Source organism: Papio anubis, chromosome 2 (assembly GCF_008728515.1).
Source record: "Papio anubis isolate 15944 chromosome 2, Panubis1.0, whole genome shotgun sequence".
Taxonomy (NCBI): Eukaryota; Metazoa; Chordata; class Mammalia; order Primates; family Cercopithecidae; genus Papio; species Papio anubis.
Window position 1 is genome coordinate 104,426,960 of NC_044977.1, and position 27,256 is coordinate 104,454,215.

Below are 27,256 nucleotides of genomic sequence, written 5' to 3' on the forward strand. Positions count from 1 at the left end.
GACTCCCTCCCCACAGTGCTCCATTCTGATGGGGAAGGCCTACCTTGGGAAAGCCGGCATCAGTTACTTCCCAGCTTGCTTCCCAGCTCATTTCCCATCAAAAACAAACAACAAAAAATCCACACCTGCCATAGCTTCTCACTATGGAACCCGAGGTCTATGCTCCTGGAAGAGCATTTGGAGACTCCCACAATACTGTCCCATCCTTCCTTTCTTCTGCTGGGAAGACCCAGAACTTACCATGAATTGTCCTACTTCTCTGCTTTTGCTTTCTCCCAGCCTAGATTGCCCTTGTCCTATTGATCTTTGTGTGAGATCTCTATTCCCCTTTAAAATTCGATCCCAAACCCTACCTCCTCCATGATGCCTCTATTAGCACTAACTGTGCTTTGTGCTTCTTCCCACCCCATCCCTCTTTGCCTTCCACATTGCTTCAGCCTCTATTACCACCTTTTCCTCCATGTTATTAGCATGTAACTCAGTCCACACAGCCTTCTCTGAACTCATCCTGCAGCAACCAGATGCATCATTTGGCTCCATCTTGATCCCAAAGGAATCCATTTGCAAACAAATTGGTGAACAATATTGACTTTACGAATGATTTCTTTCACAGGACCAGGGGCTTTCATAGCTCACCCCACAGCAAACTACTTACCAATCTTTGCAAGCATCTCCCCTGTCCAAATCCCTGGACAACTTGGCAACCCTGTTGCCTGTTCTCAGGAAAGTTATTTGGCAACCCTGTCCTCAGAGCTCCTCCCCTCTCATTACCCTTCCCCAATGTGCTCTCAACCAAGCTGAGGCTCCACACTCAGTCTCTGCATGTCTTCCCCATTTGTTCCATTCAACGTGTTTCCTTCCTGTCCTAATAAGCAGAACAACTCAATATTGTCCTAACTCCTACTTGCAAACATGTACCCCAAGTCCATTACGTTGCTCAGCCAAACACAGAGTCTCCTTCAGTTTAGCCTTCTTTAGAACGAGTTAAGAATAGACAGCCAGAATGTTTTTCTTGTGACATGTATGTTCATTTTCCTCCATTGAGCATGCAGTCAAAAAAAGCAAGGATTGTGTCTTCCACACCCACGCAACCTAGCACAGTGAAAATACATACAAGAAACCTGTGTTCAGGGCTCCCCTCTTCCAGGGACGAGGACAGTTCTAAGTCCTTTCTGTCTCTCAGTTCCTCTTTCCTCCCAAGTAAGGCCCAGAACTGGAGTTACGGGGAAGCACCTGAAGACAGAGTGGGAGTTTAATAAATAGCTGTAAAATGAATGAGTCAGTGACTGAAAAGGAAACAAGAAAGGATAAAGGAAGAACTTTGAAGGCACCCTCACCAAGATTATTTCAGTCTAGCTGAAGGGAACTTGGAGAACCGACCCAGGGTGATAGAATGGATAAGACCTGGAGGATAAGAGGAGTAGCAAACACCGGGTTCTTGTATCAACTCTGCCTTCATCACTGTGTGGAAACTTGAGGAGATCTCTCAGCTCTGTTTCTCATCTGTCTCACCAGCCTGCCTGCAGATAGCCCAGTATGAACACCACCCAACACAGTCGTGAGGGCTGTTTGACATTCATATTTCAGGCTTCTTCCCCAAATGTGCAGACACCCAGAGCCCCTCGGCGCCTCCACACTCTGCAGAAAGCTTTTCTTGGCTACAGTGCTGGTCCAGGGACCTTCACTGCCCACTGGCAGAAAAGAATTCTCTGCTGTGGAAATGAGTAAACTCCACATATTTTAAAGATGACAGTCTAAACTCCTAATGATTCTAAATGTGGTGTGAAATGGACAGAAGTCATCCTGCTGTGTGACATGCCTGAAATAGTGTCACCATCACCATCACCCCCCACGTGGACATGCACGTCATGGAAAGAGAAGCAACAAGTCACAGTGCCTCGGCCAATGTAGCTCCCCTATTCCCCCTCTCACCCCCAGCCTCTTTTCTGTGCTTTTCTACATTTTTAAAAAAGAAGGGATCTATTTGCTCTGCAGGAATACTGTCCAAAGTCACCTAAAAGCAAAGGAGAATGGGAATTAAACACCCCCGGAGACCCGACCCATCCATCAGAGTCCAGCTCAGGCAGGCTGTGCCAGTCTCCACCGGGCTACAAGGAGAAAACCTTTTCAAGTTGAACGGCCACCAATCCACTGCCACCGAAGTCAAGGCTGTCAGAAACATCCCTCTGGACAGAGCCAGTGATTTGGAGCCTAGATATACTGAGTTCCTGGGAAACAAAGAGAACTTGTTGATTTTATATTTTTATTTTTTCTTCGATTTGGTCTGGATATTACGGGAACCTTGACCGGAGTTGAGAAAAGGAAACGCCCAGTCGGTATTTATTAACGTTATCCTTCGCCTCCGGGGTCAGGTGCTCTCTGGTACCCACCACTGCTGCGTACTCTCCACACCCCTAAGCCTGTAACTCCTCCTCCCAAACCAAAGCCCTGACAGTAAAAAAGCGTCCTAAAGATGCCCGCGCCCAAGTTGCGCCAAAGGGGTCGGGTTCCCATTGAGCGGATCCACGTTCGTGTGTGCGCACGCGTGTGCATATGTGGGCGCGCGTGTCTGTGTGTGCCGTGTGTGTACGCGCGCGCGCCGGTGTGTGTGGCGGGGGCGGGCTCTGCGCCCGGGGGCAGGGCTCCGCAGTAAGAGTGGCAGCTGGACTTGCCAGGCTGCGAGGGGCAGGGCACAGAGCCGCAGTGCCGTAGTAGCGGGCCACGGAGATAGACGGCTTTGGAGCTGCGGAACCCCCAGCACAGGGTGAAGACCCCGGCGCTGCCAACCACAGCCTGGCCTCCTGGTCTCCGCAGCACCCACTCGGGCTGCATCCCCCTCCCCCGAGAGGGCTGCGCGGGCGGGAAGACGCCCAGACGCCAGCTTCGGTCCCCCTTCTGTCTCTCGGTTCCTCTTTCCTCCCAAGTAAGGGAATAAACCGCGAGGAAGGAGCGCCCCGGGCCACCGCGCAACCAAGTGTTGCCTGGTGAGGTAAGACGGCGGCCGGCGCGGTGGAGGGGGTCCCCGGCTCAGGGAGCGCCCGGTGCAGCAACTTGGAAAAGGAGGGCAAAGCGGGAGCTGGTCCCGCGGCCAGGGAAGGGGCTGCAGCCAAAGCCACGGCGCCCACGCCGACAGTTCCACCTGCCACAAAGCTCTGCAGGAAGGGATGCCCCGCTCAAGGGGTGCAGGCTTGGGGAAGGCACAGGGTGGGGCTCGGCTCTCCCTGCGACTGAGAGGCCCCTCAAGCCTCAAAGCTGTGCGGGTGGGAGGCGGCCTTTCTCCAGGCAGTTTGCGAAAGCAACTGGTCGAATTTCCTTCTTCTAGTCTTACCTTGGCTCCTTGATATCCAGTTCGCACTCCAGGCAGTCCGAGAAGCAGGGGCTGTTTTTCCTAATGTCTGGCCGCCAAAGCCTCCGACCGTCCCGCGGGGTTCTAGGACTTTGGGGGCACTCCACAAAGCCCCCGGGCAGGGCGACTTAAAGCGAAGCTGAAGAGAACACGGACACCTCAGAGAATAAAGGAGGGAAGGGTCAGGAAGAGAATCTAAGGTTGATCTGTGTAGTCTCAGAGTCACAAGATGTTTCTGTGTGTGTGTGTGTGCTGAGGGGTGCGTACCCAGAGTCACCTGTGGTGCCTTCGCAGACTCCACCGGTCCTCCTCCCCTTGCCTAGCCTGAGATTTTCTTCTTTTGAACTAGTGGAATAGAATTAGGGGAAGGGGCTGTGGAGTTCTAAAAAGCCCTACAGGTGATTTGACGTGCTGCCCCCATCCCCACCATCACTGCAGTGGAAAGCATGGGACCAGAGCTAGAACCACCTCCCAGATTAGAGGGATCCAGCTGCGGAACTCAGGGCGGCGGTCGAGACCCCTCCCCTAGTCGCCCCCCGCGGCGGGAGGGTCTGCTGCAGCGCCAGGCGATTTGTGGCTGCGCCGCAGTGGTGCCCGGGAGCGCTGTGAACCCGTGGGCGCGCTCTCCCGCGCTGCGCCGCTACCTCCTCGGACTTCATTAGCATACGATGACCTCTCTGCGGGGAGGAGGGCCTGGGAGGGCTGTTTGTCATTCCTTTATTTCGGGAGCTTGGGGGACAACACTTTGGATCTGGAGGTGAACACCGGGGGTGTCATGATGAGAGACAGCGGTCAGGACACAGGACTGGAAACTGACCCCTGGTCTTGATGGGGGAATCAACTTTGTTATTTTGGTGCTTGGGATTCTCTGTCTGTAAAATACAGCTGGCAGAGCCACTTGCTGGCACACAGGGCACCCTGGTTGTCAGTGAAGGAAATTAGATCATAGAGGGCAAATGTCGAGGTTTGGTCATGAACCCAGGCACAGACACACACCCCTTTATGTTTTATGTCCCTCTCATTCCAGGCATGTGTCTGACATAGGAAAGTACTTCACTGTCATATTAAAAGGCTACATTTGCTGGAGATTCCAGTCCGAATATAAATTATACTCCTTAAATAAAGCGGCTGCAACTAAGCTAACTTCCCTGTCCTACTCCTGATCTATGTCTTTTTTGCCAATCACCCCACTTAACGTTTACAGCCAGCACTATAGGCATTACTACAGGTATTTTTCTGGGAGGGGCTTTAGAGTGGGAAGCTAGTAGATGAATCTTTCCTAGCTTAGAATTTTATGTAGTGGTTGGTTCAGATCAACCAAGACATGGGGAGAAAACGATAAACATCTGCGTGTCTTGAAATCTAGACTCTCAGAGATGGGAGTAACTACTAAGATCATCTATTCCAGCTCCCCCAACCTCTCCAAGTCCCCAGGCAGCACCATCAACAGATGGCAAGGATCCCTCCAACCTGGACACTCCCAGAGGCCCAGGCTGTGCATGTGTGAGCCTCTGCGAGGAAAGAACTCAGAAGCCAGCAACTGTTCCCTCTCCTACTGACGGGAGTTGGTGGATGCTGGCCCCACCTCCTCCCCTGGAAGAGAAGGGAGAAAAGGGTGGGGAAGTGCCCTTTCTTTGTGGTGAAACTTTAAAACTTTTTAAATGTCTATCTTATTGTATTACATCATTATAATGTACTCTTTTGGTATAAAAGTATTTCATGTTCATTGCCAAAATATTGGGAAGTTGAAAAGTATGCAAAGAACAAATCAATCACCCTTGATCCTACCACTCCCATTCCACACTGTTAATATACCGGCATATTTCCTTTCCATCTATTTTTATGCCTTGAAATCCTACAGTCCATACAGAGCCAGCATTTATTGGATGCCTAAGAAGTATACTTTGCATGCTGTTAAATTTTGCATGCATTACGTCCTTTAATCCTCAGGAGGCCCTCTGAGGTGAGTACTATTATTATCAATCCCATTTTTCTAGGGTTGCATTTTTCTAGGGTTCTAAGAGTTCAGGTGACTTGTCCAAGTTACATGGCTAGTACGTGGCAGAATCGAGATTCAAATTCAGGTTGTCTGACTCAAAAGTATGGTTGCTCAGCCTCTGTAGCTATTGCTTCTCTGCTTTTCTTCTGAGTTAGTGTTGTAGCAAAAGACCTTTCATGAACATTGTTTTCCTGGCTGCATGTTATTACACTGTCAGTTATTTAAGTTGCTTCTTGTCTTTAGCAACTACAAATAACTCTGGGCAAAGTCTTTACTGCACACATTTCCCATTACTTCCTTTGGATAGATTCCTAGAAATAGATCACCAGGCTAAAGGGCATGAATGTTTTAAGGCTCACAGTATCTATGAGAAGCCACATTTCAAAAAGGGTACACTAATTTACGATTCCATTCACCAGAAGCAACTCAGCCATAGTTAAAGCAGATGACCTTTAGGAATTCAGATAGGCCAAGGCCTCATATGACTAAAGCCACGTCACATGAGCATTCTTCAGTCTCATGGAAGAAGGAATCACACATAGCACCCTGCTTTACACACTCAGGAGGGATTCTGGAAACCATACAACATAAAGCTATACCTGTTTTTATGTGAGCAAGTATCAGCTGCAGAATTCTCTAGCTAAATGTCACATACTAACTTTGAACAAATCAAACCATCATGTAAAATATGTAAAGGTGTATCATGTCCCACTTCTCCGTACAAGTAATTATAACAACCTCACTCCTATGAATGCGCATCACGATCACAGCCAGATTCAGCAAGCTTAACCCATCAGCAACAACTTCTTCACACACTGGCCATATTCAAAGAGTTGTTTATTTGTACCAAGTATCAGAATTCCACAGCCAAACCACAGTGAGAGCTGATGTCACTTTAAAAGTAACAGAGTTCATCTGACTAAAAAAAAAAAAAATCACGGCTAGTAACTATTAATAGTAATAAAACAATTTAAAAATAAGGTTATACCCATCATTTAAAAAAAAGTCCCCAGGTAGAAACAAAATGTGGCTGGAAGAAGAGAGATTGAATTAGGCAATACAACACACACACACACTCACACACTCACACAAACACACAAGGGTTAGAAGAAAACAAATTGGCCCTAACTACGAGTTGTTCCTGGAGCCTCGTTGATCTCCAAGCCACCTCTGCCACCAGCAGTGGGTTTAGTAGCCCTGGAATATAATCTGTTGTTGCTCCCACTCTGAGATCAACTTACGCAAAATTCAGCTCAGGTCCTGAAACATCCTTCAGGGAAGCCCAGCCTAGAGACTTCCTGAATCTGTAACACCTGTGCATAAGCTTACCTCGCTATGGTGAAGTCGCTTATTTGCATATCTCCCACTGAACCATGAACCCCCGGAAGGCAGAGACCATGTCTAATTCTTTTCTGTATCCCCAGCACCTGAGATAGTGCCAATCCATAGTCAACAATTAAAGGTGATGAATGAACAAATAATAGGATTTTCCAGGTCTTGTACTGGATGCTTTATGTGCATTTTTCTTTCAGTGTACCTTATTCTGCTCAGGCTAGTCAGTCCCAGAAAGGTACCTGAAAGGTATCTAGAGCTGTGCTGTCTGTTTTCACATGTGACTATTTCCATGTTTAACTTTAGTTCATTAAAATTAAACAAAATTTAAAATTCAGTTCCTCAGTTATACCAGTCACATTGCTAGTGCTTACATGCTGCATGTGACCTCTGGCTACCATATTGGAGAATGCACATTTAGAAGATTTCCATCATTGCAAAAAGTTTAACTGGACTGTGCTAGAGCATAAGCTTGGTGCAAGCAAAGTGTGTGTCTGTCTGCCTTGTTTTCCACTGTGTCCTCAGCACTAGCACAGTGCGTAGCCCAGAAGAGATGAGGGAGAGAAAGATAAAGGAGGGATGATGGTAGTAAATGTTGTGGTAATATTAACAATAGCACTTATTGGGCCCCGACTCTGCATCCCACATTGTGCTATGTTTTGTACATGCATAGCTTCACCTGATATTCACGTCACTATACACCTGATATTAACTCCATCTCATAGATAAGGAAATTGAGTCTCAGAAAGTTTCAGTAATTTGCCTGTGGTCACAAAGCTGATAGGAGAGACTGAGATTGAAACTCAGGTCCATATGATTTCAAGCCTTTTCTCTTTATTTATCTTCTCTTTTTTCTTGGACCTTTTGCATTTCTGCCTCAATAACTGCTGTGTGTGGTGATGTGGATGAGGATTGCCACCATCGTGGTTTCCTGGGAAATCAGAGAAAGGGGACTTTTGAAAGCTTTCCAAAAGAAACAATGGGTATAATTTATGACTCTGAATGACATATCAAGAGTGCAAAATTTTGCTCAGGGTCTCAAGAGAACCTGTCCCTGGATGGGTGAGGGAGGGAGAAAGGAACCCACCCATAGTGTGGCCTGACCAGGGGACCAAAACCTACAAGAGCAGACCCAGTCAACCACCATAGTCTGTGCTGCTCCTCAGGGAGTCCTGAACCAGCTCTCAAGATCTTGCAGCCCGTTAATGGGGTGACTTGGCTCTCAACTCCCTGGCCAATGCCCTTTTCACTGCTCCAACCTACCTCATGAGCCATTTGCTCCAGTGCCCTCACTATTATTATCATCACTCTTGTCCTAGTTTTCTCTAATTTCTTTATTCTTAAAGAATAAAGTGCAAAATTTCAAGGGAGTCCTAATCAGCATGGAGAAGACTGAAATTACCACCTCCTCATTCTATTTCCTATTTCTATTAAAACTCTTTAAGGTCTAATTATGAATCTATACCATTGATACCTGTTGAGCTTAATATCACCTGAAGTAACCCAGTTCTCTTTTATACCTGCTCTTGAACTGGAACTGTGTTGCCCACCTGCTCGCCTTCACCCCATACTTGCCCACACCCCCTCACAGTCACTCTAGATAGAGACTGTGCAGTATTTCTCATTTTATCTTGTTCAGTTCAGTCTGCCTTGCCACCTTGCCCAGATAATTCTGGCCGTGATTCTATCATCCAGTGTATTTACTGGCCCTCTCAGCCAGCATCCTACCATCTCTGAGTCTGATGAGCACGACCTCTTCATCTAAGTCATCAATAAATATAATGAACACCATAGGATTCTGAGGCATTCCATGCATGTTTCCTAAACATAGATATTAATTCAATAATTAAACAGCACTTAGAAAATTTATTCAGCTTTCTGTGCTACAACTGAGCCCATATTTCTTCCTCTTTTTCAACATTATTAGAGGAATCTTATCAAAGGTCTTGATAAAGTCCAAATATTCTTCATCACTGGTATTTCCTTGATCTTCTGTCCAATAATCTTGTCAAAGAAGCAATTTTGTTGGTCGGACATAAATTAATTTCAGTGATTCCATGTTGGTTCCTTGAAATCACAGCTTCAATCCTAAAAGCTCATTCCAAATCCCATTCCAGAATGTTTCCTGGAATTAACATCAGTCCCTCAAATTAAGACATTTTTATAGATTTTTCCATTTTAAAAAGTAGAACTTTATTTCTCATGAAGGTGATGGTAGTGGTGGTGATGATGGTGGTAATGGTGGTGATGGTGGTGGTAGGACACTGATGCTGGTGCTGGTAGTGGTGATGGTAGTAATGGGGGTAATGATGGTGGTGGTAGGATGGTGATGCTGGTGTTGGTGGTGGTGGTAATAGTGGTGGCAGTACTAGGGGTGATTATTGTGGTGGTGGTGGTAGTGATGATGGAGGCAATGATGTTGGAATGTGATGGTGTGGGTGATGATGGGGGGGGTGTGATGGTGGTGGTGGTGGTGGTGGTGGGGTGATGGTGGTGGGGGTAATGGTGGTAAGGTGGTGGTGGTGGTGATAGTGGTGATGATGGTAGTGGCAGTGGAGGTGGTGGTGGTGGTGATAGTGGTGATGGTAGTGGTGGTAGGGGGTGACAGTAATTGTGGTGATGATGATCATGGTGGTGGTAGTGGTGTTGATGGTGGTGGTGGCAATAGTCGTGATGGTAGTGGTGGTGGTGGTGATGATCATGGTGGTGGGAGTAGTGTTGGTGGTGGTGGTGGTGGTGATAGTGGTGATGGTAGTGGTGGGGGGGGGGTGACAATATTGGTGGTGATGATGATTGTGGTGGTGGTAGTGGTGTTGGTGGTGGTAGCAATAGTCTTGATGGTAGTGGTGGTGGTGGTGATGATCATGGTGGCAGGAGTAGTGTTGATGGTGGTGGTGGTGATGGTAGTGATGGTGGGGGGGTGACAATATTGGTGATGATTTTGGTGGTGGTAGTGGTGTTGATGGTGGTGGTAGCAGTAGTTGTGATGGTAGTGGTGGTGGTGGTGATGATCATGGTGATGGTAGTGGTGGTGGTGGTGGCAGTGGTGATGGTAGTTGTGTGGGGAGTTGACAGTAGTGGTGTTGGTGGTAGTATTGATGGTGGTGGTGATAGTTGCGGGGGTGATGGTGGTGACAATTATAATGGTGGTTGGGGGTGGGGTGATGATGGTGATAGTAGTGGCTTCTTTACTCTATGATTCTGAACAAATTAAGGAGCATGGTCTAATTACCTCAATTGCACACTGTCTCAGCACCCTGGGATGTTATTCAATTAGGATAAGAGATATGTATTAATTTGGGACAGATCTAAGAATTTCTGGCATCATAGAAAACGAGATCAGAGAAACAGCCAAGAGAGCATCTGGTTCTAAGCCTTCATCCCAAGAAATAAGGAAACTCCCATCAAAAGAAGTGCCCTGCCTGGGGTTACCCAGCCAGAACAGGAGCCAGGGTCTTGCCACTCTGACCAGTGCCTTCTCCAGGGCATAACTCCTCTTTTCACTTTCTTTTCTGAAGAAGCTTAAGGCTTTGTTTCCTGCAAAAATATCCATTTCTCCTCTTGGAATTCGCCTCTTAAGTCACTGATGCTTCAGTGAAAGTTAAGGATTCTTTCCTGGAATCATGATGTGTAAGAGAAAAGAAGGAAATAGCTTAAGAGCTCTCATTCTCCAAGTGAAAAATGGAGGCATCTAGAAAAGTCTGCTGTGACAAGAAAACGGATGGAAGAGAGAAACTCAATGGCCACACAGCAGCTGACAAAACCCAGACTTGCCTGCCCAGTTAATCATTTGGGTCCATCACTCCTTTCTGTGTGGTTTGCATAGGAAATTTTCTTCTCACCTGGGGCATAAACAGTGTCGTCTACACAGAAACCCAGTTTTCACTTTGCTGATGGTTGATCTGGGGTGAAAGTTCCAAGTAGCCAAAGGTCAGTGAGGCCACTTTGATCCTTAGATGCTGAAATACTTGAAATGTTTTTGGCCTAAATGTTTCCATTTCCTGCTGCATTTCTCCACCCCTCTGCTCTGGGAACAGTGGCTCATAGTACTTCACCAGCTCCCTCATGCCCCTGCCTTGAGGTTAAAGTAAATAAGCTAGAGAAAGCTCTTTCCAACTCCCATAAGGCCAGAGTGTCCCTTCCTTGGGAGTCACACAAAATGGTTACTCTCATCTAGCCCCCCAAACTCCCCATCCTAAAGTCTCATCAATAAGGATGTTCCTGATCCACAGAATCCGACATAAAGATATTCACGGGTGAAAGTCAGTCTCCTCCCTTTTCTCATGCCAGCATGTCCAGCAGGCCTGGATGATCACGAAGTGATCTTTCTCAACTATTAGGAAGCCAGTAGCCATATGATCCTATAGGGGAAAAAGTCCCACTGTGCCCCAAAGACCACATTGTTCTTTAATCCCTAAATTATGCAAACCATAGCAATGCTCTCCTGAGGATGCTCCATCATTTAACCAATATTCAATCAGTAAATATGTGCTCAACACCCACTTCATGCTAGTCGCAGGACTCATTTCTGGGGATAGGACCAACTGGGTTTCCAGGAACTGAGTGGAACAGAGTATGTGTGTGTGTGTGTGTGTGTGTGTGTGTGTGTGTGTGTGTGTATATGTATATATAATATATATATATTGTTTTGAGATGGAGTCTCGCTCTGTCGCCCAGGCTGAAGTGCAGTGGTGCAATCTCAGCTCATTGCAACCTCCGCCTCCCAGGTTCAAGCAATTCTCCTGCCTCAACCTCCCAAGTAGCTGGGATTACAGACACATGCCACCACATCTGCTAATTTTTGTATTTTTAATACAGAAGGGGTTTCACCATGTTCAGGCTGGTCTCGAACTCCTGACCTCAGGTGATCCGCCCTCCTAACCTCCCAAAGTGCTGGGATTACAGGAATAAGCCACCATGCCCAGCCAGTGTCAATCTTTAGATGAGAGTCAGGGGAGGGTCACATCCCCAGCCCGGGAAGGTATTGGACCTAGGAAATCAGGTAACACTCTCTGGAGTAGATGAGCTTGAACTGAAATTTAAAGGATGCGTGAAGTTAAGTGAAGGAATGAGGGTAAGAAATTCTAGGTAAAGGGAACCATGTATGCAAAGCTAGTTCTTGTTGTGTATACTTCAGTGTTGCTGGAGCAAAAACTGTGAGTCAGGAAGTTATGGGAGATGAGTCTGGAAATGTGGACAGGAGCTGGGCCATGGAGGGTCTCATTTGTCACATTAAAGTGTGCATTTTTTTTTCTTGTAGCTAGTGATGAGCGGAGGGGCACTGAGAACTCATAAGTGGGGACTGACGTGGCCACGTTTTAACATTAGAGCAACCTCTCAGGCTGCTGTCTTGGAAGGAGAGAAGATGGAAAGTGAGGCTGCCCCTGAGGGAGTTCCAGGCAGATGAGGACTAAACCAATGGCAGTACAGGTGGAGTGGGGGAAAGAACTTGTAACTGAGTGTATGTGAGGGGGCTGAGGGAGGCAGAGAAGCCAAAGGTGGCCACCAGGCTCCTATACCTGGGAGGATAGTGGTTTCACTGACCAAGAGAATCTAGGAACAAGAGCAGGTGTGGGGTTGGGTAACGAGTTCAGTTCAGGGCATGTTAACTTTGAGGTTTCAGTGAGAGATCCAGATGGGCACGTAATTGGATAGACGAGCTCCGTGGCTAGCGGCCCAGATAAGGACGTCCTCAGTGCAAGTGGTGGGTGAAACTGTGAAAACTCATGAGATCAGGGGAGAGTCGATTTTCATGTATCTTGATCAATGTATTGCCAGTACCTGAAAGATCCATGTCAATGAGGTCCATGCCTATCTAATAATGGAAAGAAATGTCTCACAGCGTTGAGAGTCTGGGCTTGTCAACTGAGCTGTCCCAGTAGCCATTTATTGACTCAGACCAATGTCCACTTCTGCCAGGTGCATGGTCAAGCAGGGCGGTGGCTTACAGAAACACTTATGCTCATCTTCCATATTAGAGCTCACAAATTTGTAAGCGGGGTCTTTCTCTCTAAGCCAGTGGTTCTCAATTCTATTTAACATTAACATTGCCGGGGGCGGTGAGGGGGGGGCCTTGAAAAAGCACCAGTTGTAGGTCCCACTCCCAGAGATGCTAAGTTAATTGGTCTGGGGTCAAAGCCTGGGCCTCAGTACTTTTTTACGTCTCCTAATGCTACCAACTACGCCAGTGTTCAAAAGAGTTAAGAACCATTGCTAAACAAAAAATTCAGTGATTTCTCAAATTACACAGCTTTTAATTCCTTAGCTCTTCTGGTAAATCTCCTACGTGTGCATTACAGTTTCTCTAAAAACTACTTTAAGGTGTCAGAACCGAAACTGGGTCTGCACACCAGCCATGGTTTTGCTTGCGTGTCATCCCTGTTTTTGTATTCAGTGGGTATTTCTCCCTCATGCCTGCAAGGCTCATGAAAACTTTGTCAAGTCTCCTGCACGTACATCCACTGTCTACCACATTTCCCTGAGTTATATAACTAATGTACCTGTCAAGGAGATGTAAGAATCACCCGCCATGACTTCTTGGTGAACCTTGGTTAGTTCCAAGGGATCATTCCCTTCTCTTTTAACTGCTAACACGTCACCGCTGAACCCAGCAGTTCTCTAATTTTCATTTGCATTAGAACTTCCTAGAGATTTCTTTTGTAATGAAATGTGGATCCCAAGGCTCTCTCCTCAGAGACTCTGAGCCAGAGGTGTGGGAAGGGGGCCTCGAACCAGCATTTTTAACCAGTACTTAGGGTAATTATGGTGTGGGGATACCACCTTCAAAAAATAAGGCCTTAAAAATGAAAAATGAAGCATACACATTTAACTCTTACCTTCCATGATTTTTATTGAAATAACCAAATTCATATATACATATTTGGGTATTTTTGTTACAGTACTGACAACTAGCAAAGGATATCAATATAATCCACATGACAGACGTTTTGAAAACATTCCATAATAAAGAGTGTTCACAACAGTGATTGAGGGAAAGACCAACCAACTGTAAGTCATCAGAATGGAAGGAAAAGTTGGCCTGGAGATTAAATGAAAAGTACTCCTAGAATTCCACTAACATCTCCAAAGGTAAAGCATCAGAGGCTGCAGAGAATGGAATAAATGTTTGAAAACCACATATCTGAAAAAGAATTAAAGTCCAGAATATATAGAGAACTCCCAAAACTAAACAACAGCCACAACAACAAAAAAACCCAATTCAAAAATTGATAAAGAACTTGAAAGACATTTCTCCAAAAAAGATATATGAATAGCAAATAAGCACAAGAAAAGAAGCTCAGCGTCATGAATCATCAGGGAACTGTAAGTCAAAACCACAATGAGATGCCACTTCATACCCATTAAGATAGCTATTATGTATATTTTTTAAAAGAACAGAAAATAACAAGTGTTGGCAGAATGTAGAGCAATTAGAACTCTTGTACACTGCTGATGGGAACGTGAAGTGGTACGGCCACTATGGAAAACAGCACAGTGGGTCCTCAAAAAACTGAAAATAGAATCACTGTATGATCCAGCAATCACACCTCTAGGTACATACCCCCCAAAATTGAAAGCAGGAACATGAAGAGGTACTTATACATCCATGTTTATAACAGCATTCTTCACAATAGCTAAGAGGTAAAAGTGACCTAAATGTTCCCTTATGGATAACTGGATAAACAAAATGTGGTAAATGCATACAATTAAATATTATTCAGCCTTAAATGTGAATGAACTTCTGACACATACTGCAACATGCAACCTTGAATACATTACACTAAATGAAATAATCCAGTCACAAAAGAAAAAATACTGCACATTCCACTCATATGAAGTACTTACAGTAGTCAAATTCATAGAGATAGAAAGTAGAATGATAGCTGCCAGGGTGTGGTGGTGGGAAAGAATGGATACTTATCATTTAATGCCACAGTTTGTTTTGCAAGATGAAAAAGCTCCGTGGAAGGCTGGACGTGGTGGCTCATACCTGTAATCCCAGCACTTTGGGAGGCCGACGCAGGTGGGTCACCTGAGGTCAGGAGTTCGAGACCAGCCTGGCCAACATGACGAAACCCCATCTCTACTTTAAAAAAAAAAAAAAAAAACAATTAGCCAGGCGTAGTGGCACACACCTGTATCCCAGCTACTCGGGAGGCTGAGGCATGAGAATCGCTTGAACCTGGAAAGTGGAGGTTGCAGTGAGCCGTGATTGCACCACTGCACTCCAGCCTGGGCAACACAGTGAGACCCTGTCACAAAAAAAAAAAAAAGGTTCTGTGGATGGATGATGGCGATGGTTGCACAACAATGTAACTGTTACTTAATGATACTGAACTGTACACTTAAAGATGGTTAAATGGTAACTTTTATGTTATGCATATTTTGCCATGTAAAAAAACTTTAAAAAGTGGCAAGAGCTACAGGAACGCTAGGTAGGCAGGCAATGGGAAACACATCTCAATCAAATGCATCTAGTGGTCCCTCAGGTGTGCCTTGTGCTGGGGCTGTGGGACTCACTTTGTGAAGCTCATGAAAACAATATCTAGCAGTTCCAAAGGAGGGAGACATCTAAGAATGCAAAGCTAATGTCACTCTTTAAAATAGATGCTAAAAAAAGAAAGAGAGAACATAAACTTAAAAATCTCCAAGTTATATTTGTAGAGATTTAAGAGGATATAGCAGCAACTATCAAAATGGAGCAATCTGAAAGAGAGCAATCTGAGATTGTGAAACTTTGCCTGCTTTGAAATGAAAAATATTTTGCAGAATTGAAATCATGCAGTGGAAGCACAAACATTGGAACAATGCAGAAAGCTAAAGACGAGCAAGAATTCTGACAAAAAACATGAAAGTGAAATAATGAGGGGAAAATGGAGACTACTATTCAATACATTAAACATATAAATACAGAACTTCCAGGAAAAGAAACAATACAAGATGTTATAATAAAAAAATACAGGCAGCTGAGGCAGGAGGATCGCTTAAGCCCAGAAGGTCAAGGCTATAGTAAGCCAAGATTGCCACATGGCACTCCAGCCTGAGTGACAGAGCAAGACCTGCCTCTAATTTTTTTTTTTTTAAACTTTAATTTACCATGGCACATGTGTATCTACATAACAAACCTGCATATTCTCCACATGTATCCCGGAACTTAGATTTAAAGAATTTTTTAAGTTAAAAAAAAATATTTTCCTGACATTAGTTCAAAATGCTTCATGTGTACCAAGAAAAATTAAAAGTATATTCTGGTGAAAATTATTAATTATAAGAAAAAAATCTATTGGTATGAAAACAGAAAAACAATGTTTTATTTTCAAAGAAAAAATAAGCAAGTGTCAGACATTCTGCAACACTAAATGTCAGAAAGAAGCTGAGGTATGACTGGAATTTTGGGGTAGTAAGATAATGAGCCAATCGGTGCCGTAGCTCATGCCTATAAATCAAGCACTTTGGGAGGCCAAGGCAGGCAGTCACTTGAGCCCAGGAGTTTGAAACCAGCCTGACCAACATGGCAAAACCATATCTCTACTAGAAATACAAAAATTAGCCAGGAATGGTGATGCTCACCTGTAGTCCCAGCTACTTGGGAGGCTGAGGTGGAAGGATCACCTGAGCCTAAGAGGTGGAGACTGCAGTGAGATGCGATCACAGCACTGCACTCCAGCCTGAACAACAGTGGGACCCAATCTCAAAAAAAAAAAAAAAAAAAAAAAAAAAAAAAAAAAAGATTATGAGCCAGAATTCTGTATTCAGTAATTTGTACAGAAAAAAAAAAAAAAGATATTCTCAGCCAAAAAAAAAGAAAGTACCCAGCAAGTAGGCCACTGAAATCCTTTACTAAAAAAATGTATTTACTCAAACTATTCTGGTCAACAGAGAAATTAACATTAAAGCTTGGGAATGGAAGAGATGTGATATTACAACTGTAGGGTGAATAATAAAACCACACAAACATAGACTTAGTATTTACATGTTATTCATATAGTCAGGAAACAATGCAACTGTCAAAAATTAGTCTCAACAAAGAAGATACATAAGAAACTTAATGATAATAATCTGGGGGTAAAAACTCAGATTACTCAAGGCAAAAATCCTTGATGTGCTGAATGTCTCATTTTGTACTGTGGGAAACATTGAATATATTTTCATTGTTGACACAGAAAAATACAGGTTTAAATACATTTTTAAATAAGAAGAGAGTAGATGAATATAAAACTAGAAATACCATGTTTAACTTCAAAATTAGGAGGAAGATTTGGAACATCATAGCCGAGAATAAAAACTTAAAAAGGGTTGGGCGTGGTGTCTCATGCCTGCAATCCCAGTCCTTCAGGAGGCCAAGGTGGGTGGATCACCTGAGGTCAGGAGTTTGAGACCAGCCTGGCTGACATGGTGAAACCCTGTCTCTGCTAAAAATACAAAAATTAGCCTAGCGTGGTGGTGGGTGCCTATAATCCAAGCTGTTCAGGAGGCTGAGGCAGGAGAACACTTGAACCCAGGAGGCGGATGTTGCAGTGAGCCAAGATTGTGCCACTGCACTTCCAGCTTGAGCAACACAGTGAGACTCTGCCTCAAAAAAAGAAAAGAAAAAAAAATATATTAAAAAGGAAATAGCAAGGAAACGTTAATATAAAAAGTATGAAATAAGATGATAGAAACCAGATCAAACATACCACATTAAGTGTGAATGGTTTAATCATTTCCTTTTTTCTTTTTTTTTTTGTTTTTTTAGTCAGAGTCTCACTCTATCACCCAGGCTGGAGTGCAGTGGCTGCAATCTCGGCTCACTGCAACCTCCACCTCCCAGGTGCAAGTGATTCTCCTGCCTCAGCCTCCCAAGTAGCTGGGACTACAGGCGCCCGCCACCATGCCCGGCTAATTTTTTGTATTTTTAGTAGAGACGGGGTTTCACCGTGTTAGCCAGGGTGGTCTCAATCTCCTGACCTCGTGATCTGCCTGCCTCAGCCTCTCAAAGTGCTGGGATTACAGGGGTGAGCCACCGTGCCTGGCCAATCATTTCTATTAAAAGACAAAAAAAGTGCATATTGGTCAAAACCCAATTCTAAATATATGCTGTTTTAAACCAAATGGGAGAGAAAAGGGATAAAAAATGAAAGGGCATAGATATATCAGAAAAATGCAAACAAAAAGAAAGGAAGGTGATATTAGTATTAAACTACAGCTAAAAGTAGAATTTAATACAAAAACCATTAAATGGTAAAATAAAGCTGTCAAAACACAATTGCAGAGGGAAACTCTAACATACATCTATCAATCTTCAACAAATTGAGTGCCAAAAACAAGTTAGTGTTTTAAGGCTATAAGGAACTTGATGGAATGTACATATATAGGACTTTACATTTAAAAAATGAAAAAAATATTAAAATGTTTATGAAATATTGAGATATTTTGATCCCAACATAAAAAAATTTTGGTGCATTTCAAAAAATGTAGAACTTGTTCTGGCAGTAACAGGCAAATAAAACTGAAGTATGGTTACACTAGGATCATCTATTCTTCAAATTTGGTGTAAGTCTAGGACCTGTGTACATCCACTCACCATTATTGATTTTAGCATTCAGTGAGAACAAGACCAAAAAGACCTGTTATTTAACAAGCACCAAGTTTATAAAACGCTTCCTTCTTTAAGAATGAATAAAGAGTAAAACATATAGGAATTAAAGGAAATGTAAAATAAGGGAGTAAATAATAGCATACGAAATGAAAATGAGATACTCCAACTGGGCCTAAAAAAATACTTTAGTAGACTAGAATCTTCATAAGAGGGCACTAAAAGGCATGGTCTTTACAAATCAAAAGAGAATAAGAGGGGGCCGGGCACAGTGGCTCACGCCTGTAATCCCAGCACTTTGGGAGGCCGAGGCAGGCGGATCACAAGGTTAGGAGATTGAGACCATCCTGGCTAACATGGTGAAACCCCGTCTCTACTAAATATACTAAAAATTAGCCGGGCATGGTGGCGGGCGCCTGTAGTCCCAGCTACTCGGGAGGTCGAGGTAGGAGAATGGCGAGAACCCGGGAGGCGGAGCTTGCAGTGAGCCAAGATTGCAGCACTGCACTCCAACCTGGGCCACAGAGCGAGCCTCCGTCTTAAAAAAAAAAAAAAGAGAGAGAGAGAGAGAGAGAGAATAAGAATAAGGCTGAGATGAAAATGAAAAATGGTATTCAAAGATATGAATGAAATATGGACCTACTGCAAGGAAATAGAAGCACAACAGCAGAATTAAAATTCACTAGCTGGAATTAATGAGTTGTGTATTCTATCAAAAGTCAAAGCAAGCAGGTGAAGGAAGTGATAGTATAAAAGATAGGCAACTAGTACTGAAGCCAATTAAAAAAGACATCTAACTAATAATTTGGACATCAAGTTTTAAAACTGTATGCAAGGCGAGGGGCGGTGGCTCATGCCTGTAATCCCAATCCCAGCACTGTGGGAGGCCAAGGCGTGTGGATCAGGAGGTCAGGAGTTTAAGACTAGCCTGGCCAAGATGGTGAAATCCCATCTCTAGTAAAGATACAAAAATTAGCTGGGTGTGGTGGCAGGCGCCTGTAATCCCAGCTACTCGGGAAGCTGAGGCAGAGAATTACTTGAACCGGTGAGGCAGAGGCTGCGGTGAGCTGAGATCAGGCCACAGCACTCCAGCCTGGGCGACGGAGCAAGACTCCGTCTCAAAAAAAAAAAAACTGTATGCAAAAGTAAAATGTATTCAAATAGCATATATGCATTGAAACAAAAAAATTCTGAGATAAATTTGGGCCTAAAAACTCAGATAATAATTTTTAAAGCCTGAAAAGATGTGTTTGTCTGAAAGGATGAGGCAGTGAAAATAAAATATTCTGAATTCCTTGGTTCAATTATGAGAGAGTCATTTCATTCCTGACGCTTAAATTTAGAAGACAATAGTTATAGAGTTTTCAATAACCCACCTTCTGAATCAAGGGGTCTGAGAAAACAAGCTCCATGTAGCAAACTAAATATTAATTAAACAAAAGAGACAGCAAGGAAGCATTAAAATGATAATAAAATAGAGCATGAAAATGAAGACACCAAACACCTCAGTTATAACAATTAACACAAGTAAACTAAATCACTCGTTTTTAATAAAAGTTTTCTTATTGGATCAAAAATGAAAACTCAGCTTTATGTTGTTTACCATAGGAGCCCTTAAAACAATGTGTCGTGCAAAAATTGACACACTGAGAAAAGGTATAGCAGGGAGATGCCACAAAAACTAAAGCAGAAGTCATGATACTGATATAAGACAATGCAGTTCATGACAAATATCATTAAATAATACAATGAGCGTTGTTTTCTATAAGTGAAGAATCAAATTCACAGGGAAGATATAATGGTCATGGAAATATACACGTCAATTAATATTGCACCCCGAACTGATGGAAACACGATAGCGGTGGAATATTTCCAAATACCACTCTCAGGCTTTCACATATCAAGTAAACAAACAAAACATAATATAAATACAGGAATTGTGTAATATAATGAATACTACTGAAAAAATTATATGCTGCGTAATACCCAAAATACATAATAAAATTTCTTTTCTAGGGCTCGTGGAACATTTATAAAGATTAATTATGCATCAGGTTATGGATAAAACCTCAGCAGGTTCCTCAAAGCAAAAATAGTAAAAGTCATAGTTTCTAACTGTTAGAAATGAATTTTATTTACTTACTTATTTTTTAACTTTTATTTTAGGTTCAGGAATATATGTAAAAGTCTGTTACATAGATAAACTTGTGTCACGGGAGTTTGTTGTACAGATTATTTCATCACGCAGGTGTTAAGCCCAGTACCCAATAGTTACCTTTTCTGCTCCTCTCCTTCCTCCCACACTCCCCAGTTAAGTAGACCCCAGTGTCTGTTGTTTCCTTCTTTGTGTTTATAAGTTCTTTAAGTTCTCATTATTTAGCTCCCACTTGTAAGTGAGAACATGTGGCATTTGGTTTTCTGTTCCTGCGTTACTTTGCTAAGGATCACAGCCTCTAGCTCCATTCATGTTCCCGCAAAAGACATAATCTCGTTCTTTTTATCACAGCACAGTATTCCATGGTGTATATGGACCACATTTTCTTTATCCAATCTGTCGTTGATGAGCATTTATGTTGATTCATTGCTATTGTGAATAGTGCTGCAATGAACATTTGCACACATGTGTCTTTATGGTCAAATGAATTATATTCCTCTGGGTACATACCCAGTAATGGGATTGCTGGGTCCAATGGTAGTTCTGCTTTTAGCTCTTTGAAGAATCTGCATACTGCTTTCCACAATGGTTGAACTAATTTACACTCCCAACAACAGTGTATAAGTGTTCCCTTTTCTCCCCAGCCTTACTAGCATCTGTTTTGGTTTTTTTTTGAACTTTTTAGTAATAACCATTCTGACTGGTATGAGATAGCATCTCATTGTGGTTTTGAGTTGTAAGAAATGGATTTTAAAGGTAAACAACAGCAGAGGGAACTGTCAGTAAATTATGTCTACTTACACAATAAAATACTAGGTAACCAGGGAAAACAGCATTGTATGTAGAGGAATGTTTAATAACACCAAATAATGCTCACCATATACTGCTAAGTGAAAAAAAAGACAAAAAGAGCTAAAACAAATTTGAAATTTTTTTAAAGAAATGCCTACATATATATGGATAAATTCTAGAAAGAATTTACAGCAAAATGTTAATTGTCATTATAGTTGGATGAGATGATATTTGATTTTTATTTTAAAATCATTTAAAAATATGATTTGGATTCTTAGCTAAGACTACTATCATGCTCACACTGTTGATAGTTTGTGGAATATATTTTTTTCCTTTTTTTTTTTATAATAAAAGTAAGAATAGGCCAGGTGCAGTAGCTCACACCTAATCCCAGCACTTTGGGAGGCAGGTGGATTTCTTGAGCTCAGGAGATTGAGACCAACCTGGGCAACATGGTGAAACCTCGTCTCTACCAAAAATACAAAAAATTAGCAAGGCGTGATGGTGCGCATCTGTGGTCCTAGCTACTCAGGAGGCTGATGTGGGAGGATCGCTTCACCCTGGGAGGTAGAAGTTGCAGTGAGCCAAGATTGTGCCACTGCACTCCAGCCTGGGTGGCAGAGTGAGACTTGGTCTGAAAAAAAAAAAAAAAAGAAAGAAAGAAAAGAAAGAAAGAAGATTAGATTTGCTTGTTTCCGGTCCTCTGGCTTTTTGTTGTTGTTCTTCTTCAAACTTCTTCAAAGATCAATGAAAGTGGTTCAGCCTCCCTGGAGGTTCTGGTTATCTTCATTCCCAAGTGATAGACTAAGCTGTTCTTTGCTGTTATTGGTCTAAAATGAACTGGCCCCACTTCCCAGAATTCCTCCACCTGTTTGTTTGTTTGTTTGTTTGTTTGTTTGTTTTTTCTGGCCCATAGTGGGGTTTTCTTGTTGTTATTGTCATTTAGTATTTCAGATCACTTTCAGCTATTTTTTTCACATTATAATTTTTAAGTTTAAGTTTGTGCCATCTTCCTATATGTTCCTTGGTCGTATGCCTTTCTTTTCCTTGTTTTCTAAATGTCTTTTTCAAATGGGAATCCATGGCTGAGCCTGCAGGCACATCTTTTAAAAGAACTATTTCTTTTCCCTTTTTATTGGAATGATTTTTGAATGCTTCCCCATTTTGGAAAACTTCAGTCTGCCTCTATTCCAGAATCTCATATAATCATAACTGTCTTCTTTTCAACCTTTTAGACTGCCTAAATCTAGAATTTTTGGCTATTTACTACAGCCAGCCTTCTCTTCATTGACAATCACGGCCTCTGAGCTGGAGTGGCTTGTTTCTCCTAATATGTCTCTTCTGCTTGCTTCACCAAGCAGGGTCTTTCTGTTGGTCAGAATGAGGGACCGAGAGAAAAAAACAAAAACAAAACAAAACATTAAATAAAAAAATAAAGAATGGGAGACAGAGGAGTGTATCTAGTTAAACTTCTTTATTCCATGTCAATGAGGGAAATGAAGAGACTTGTCTGATGCTCTGTTTTTAGCTGAAAAGGGCTTTTTGGAAGTGTTTAGCCAGCACAAGACCACTTTCACTGCTCTCACTTCCCTTATGGCAGAACACCAGTGGCTGGGAATCCACCCTCCATTTTTTCCTGTGGACAAGCGGCCTGTAGAAAATGCTCATAAGGAGCTCACGTGTGTTCTTTACCATATTCTGCTCACTCACGATATTTCTAGGTGCTGTATCCTTAGAGTCGTGAATTCCCATAACAAATCAATCTCTTGCTGTCTAGACTGATCAGCCCATCAATGTAGTTTCTAGTATTCTTTATAATTATGTATACATATGTGTACGTGTCACCAGGTGCCTTCCCTCTCTTGTTTGTCTGTGTTTTACCAGCAGTTCCTGGATAGATTCATGGTATTATCCCAACACTTTTTTATTTTATTTTATTTTATTTTATTTCATTTTATTTCTGAGTTGAGGGTTTCACTATATTTCCCAGGCTGATCTTGAACTCCTGGGCTCAAGCCATCCTCCTTCCTCAGCCTCCCAAGTAGCTAGGACTACAAGCGTGTACCACTGCATCTGGCTCTATCCCAGCTTTTTGATCCTCTTACTCATCACTCTGTAGTAAATACGTGTCCCCCATGCTTAGTAGATACAAGTCCTTCATGACCTGACATGAACTTACCCTTTCAGCATATGATAAATCATCATCCAGAAATATACAGCCAGTTAGTGATATCTGCTTCCTTGTTATCCCAGAATTGCAACGGTCAGCAGAAAGAACAATGACAACATTATCCCTATTCCCAAGTCCTTCACAGTCTCGCCCCTCAAACTAGTGGGAGATCCAGTTAGCCTAGGAGATAAAGTACCTTGAATACTTGGAAAAGGCACTGAACACAAACTGATAGTTTAGTTCTTGACCTGGAAAATAATTGAAACCTGTGGTTTTTGGTAGTCTCATGTGCAGAACAGACTGAAATGAGTGAGAAAATAGTTATGAGACCAGAGACATGCTAGGGCCATTAAGAAGCCCCTACCCAGAAACTGGAGATGCCGTTACAAGGAATTTAATGGAGAGAAAGGGGCAGAGCTGAGAGAGAAAAGACAAAACTTGGTGAGTTGGTGTCTGATTTGGTATTGAGATATCAGAGAGGGGAAGGAGACTGAAGGTACATAAAGCCAATGTATCAAGCCCAGGAAATGTGGAGAATGACTTCTTCATTGAAAAAGTTAGTTGTTTAGTTTTGGAGATAGAGGTGGGAGAAAGGTAAGTTTGAGAGTAGATAATTATATATTTAAAAGTTACACCTAGCAACTGGTTGGAGGAATGAATACGTGCATGTGATTCCGCCAGCAACAGGGTGCCTTTCTGACCAAAGTAAACTCAGCATGTGGTTTCACACTCTGATCAAAACAATGTCAGTCAATCAAATAAAATGATTTATTTTTCTTTAGTTGGGGCTGGTTTCTGTTCGCTATTTTTGCCTAGTTCAAAGTGACTCACCCAGGGAGACAGTTCCTCCAATTGGGCTGTAATTTATTAAACACATTCAGCCAAATGACTAACTCTGTGCTCTTCTTCCAACCCTTTCAGTGGTATTAGTCTGGCCCATGCATCCAGCCACTCCTAACCCCTGCAAGCAGATGTTTCCATAAAGTTTATAGTTTTTTAAACTTATTTATTCATTAACAGCTTCTAGAGGTGAAGGTGAAAATTTACAATATTTTGTTTTCTACAGCTGGTACTAAAAAGCATCTTCTTTCCCTCCCATCCTCTTGAAGATTTTTCATCTCTAAATTCATACTTGCTCTCATTTTAAACCACTTCTCCATTTTATGAGGACACTCAAAGGGTCAGGGAAAGCCGGGCGCGGTGGCTCAAGCCTGTAATCCCAGCACTTTGGGAGGCCGAGACGGGTGGATCACGAGGTCAGGAGATCGAGACCATCCTGGCTAACACGGTGAAACCCCGTCTCCACTAAAAAATACAAAAAACTAGCCGGGCGAAGTGGCGGGCGCCTGTAGTCCCAGCTACTCGGGAGGCTGAGGCGGGAGAATGGCGTGAACCTGGGAGGCGGAGCTTGCAGTGAGCTGAGATCCGGCCACGGCACTCCAGCCTGGGCGACAGAGCAAGACTCCGTCTCAAAAAAAGAAAAAAAAAAAAAAAAAAAAAAAGGGTCAGGGAATCTTGGCACATTTACCTGTGTCTGATAAAGAAAAAAGGAAGGGAATTAACATCTGCAGAGACCTATGTGCCAGGCACGGTGCTGGGAAACCTATATTCATTATCTTTAATCCTACTGTGTAAGGTGATACCACTCTTCCCATTTTCCAGATGAGGAAACTTGGGCTCAAGAGATTAAGTGGAATAAATAGTATGTTCAAGACCACAAATACAGGAAATGTCATGGAGGAGATGCTGACTCAGGTTTGTTGGAGCTTGGGGTGATACTCCTTTCTGTTTCCTGGCAGATATAGATTTCCGGGTACTGCTGACACTTTGTGCTCCACATCAGAAGCCAGTGGTACAACAGAGCAGCAGAGAAACCTTTAATATCTCACAGGCTCCAGTGTACAGGCCTCTTGGCATGCCACCCACCCCCACAACCCACACACATGCTTCAGTAAGCTGGGCTCATTATTTTGGAAGATTTGGGGGAAATGAAATAGCACATTCCTAATTAGTTTGAACTGAGGAACCCATTAGCTATATTTTTTATTGAAATTGAAAATGCAAAAACATAATCTCATAGCATGAAAAAACCTCTTTTAAAGTTACACGTAGTTAGGAGTCTTGAGGTTTTGATTTTAGTAGTTCCTCTCTCCAGTGGAGGCATGTAAGACACAGTTAGGAAACAGGAGTCTTTTCTGCTCTTTCTTCTCAGTCAACCATGTCAACATCGTTGCTGGCTGAGCTCTTCTTTCTCTGAGCTCCACAGCCCTTAGCACACACAGCTCAGTACTGTAGCTTTTACAGAAGCTCTGTGATATTCCCAATGAGCTTTAAGTTTACTGATGGCTAAGGTAATCCTAATTCATCTTCGCATCCCCCATAGCTCCTAGCAGAGTATTTTAAACATACTAAAAGCTTGGTAAATGCACAAGCATAATTGCCTATTGAACATCATTATTTCAACCAACTTTATAGGAAAGGATAAGCTAAATAGAAGATAGAATAGGATTTCAAGCTAGAAAAAGTCCTCTATAATTTCTGGTGTAGGGGACCTTCAGGTGAAGGTAATTCATTTATTTAACAATGGTATACATTTATGTATCGTTCACAGATACTAAAATTCACGTGTTTATAAATACTTATACAGAATGAAAAGATATAATACATGTTGTTCATCTTATAAGCCCACATACATTACACGTGTTTGTATATAGTACACATAGATATGTTCCATGCAGTAACTGCTTGGGTGTCTGCCTTCGAGTCAATGTTCCGTAAGGCTCCATCTCTAACCAACATAGGTAAACTTTGAAAAGATTGAGTTGTGCCAGAAAAAAATAGAAAGAAGCAGACCAAGATGGTAAAAATAAGGATATTCCTTCAAATTTTTAAAAAGTATAAATAATACATTAACACATTCCCTTTTTAAAAAAGAATTAAAATATTACAGATAACAAAATCTCAACTTCTAAACTTTATGTATTTCTTGGAAGTAACCATAATTACATTTCTTGTATATCCTTTCACATCTCTCTTTTTTACAGTTACATAAGAATATTTGTACTACTACAAATATTGCATGTAACTTTGAGAGGTTTTTAAATTGACATTTACTAGTTCTAACAGTCACAAAAACCTCCACAGGGGAGATTCCATTATCACTTGCATGAGGAAAGTAGGGCTCAGATAGACAAAGACTTCAAAAAATTTACCAAAGTCACGTAGCTAGTAAGTACCAGAACTAAAGTGAGCCTTCCTATCCATGAATAAAATATACATCCATTTATTCAGATTTCCCTATTGTCCTGCTATAAATGTCTATAGGTTTCTCCATTTTTCTCCATGAAGGTCTTGCACATTAATTGTTAGATTCACTCCAGTGCACATTCTACTTGTTTTTTGTTTGTTTGTTTTGTTTTGTTTTGTTTTGTTTTCCAGACAGGGTCTCACTCTGTTGCCTGGGCTAGAGTGCAGTGGCTCCTTCTTGGCTCACTGCAACCTCTGTCTCCTGGGCTCAAGGCATCCTCCCACCTCAGTCTCCCAAGTAGGTGGGACTACAGGTACACACCATCACGCCAAGCTCAGTTTTTAAATTTTTTGGTAGAGATGGGATTTTGCGCTGTTTCCCAGGCTGGTCTTGAACTCCTGGGCTCAGGCAATCTGCTCATCTCGTGCTGAGCAGATTACAGGCTGAGATTACAGGCATGAGCCACTGCACCCAGCCCATTCTACTTTTTATTAAAATTTTGAAAAAGATTTTTTCTATTATGCTATATTTCCTAATTGGCTATTGCTAGTGTAAAGGAAAGCCACTAATTTTTTAATATTGATTTTGTATCAGTCACTTTGCTGAGATCCCTTAATAATTTATATTTGTGTGATCTCTT

General features: G+C 42.6%; 1 protein-coding gene and 1 long non-coding RNA gene across 13 annotated transcripts in view; one reads left to right on the plus strand and one right to left on the minus strand.

The window, feature by feature from the left end:
* Positions 1-274: 274 nt before the first annotated feature.
* Positions 275-2,427, minus strand: LOC103882142. Its single transcript, XR_643850.4, has 2 exons — positions 1,338-2,427; positions 275-1,233 (listed from the first exon to the last, which is right to left on the minus strand). It is a non-coding gene; the product is annotated as an uncharacterized LOC103882142 (long non-coding RNA).
* A 273-nt stretch (positions 2,428-2,700) lies between these two features.
* Positions 2,701-27,256, plus strand: part of DGKG (diacylglycerol kinase gamma) — a 213,484-nt gene continuing 188,928 nt past the window's right edge. For 8 of the 12 annotated variants that reach the window (XR_001899900.3, XR_002520454.2, XM_021934583.2 and 5 more), the window contains exon 1: positions 2,767-2,989. The gene's annotated coding sequence lies outside the window, so the exon portion shown is untranslated. Of the gene's footprint in view, positions 2,990-27,256 lie in introns of all 12 variants that reach the window. The other 4 variants (XM_003894703.4, XM_021934584.2, XM_003894704.4 and 1 more) reach the window with 2 other exon arrangements.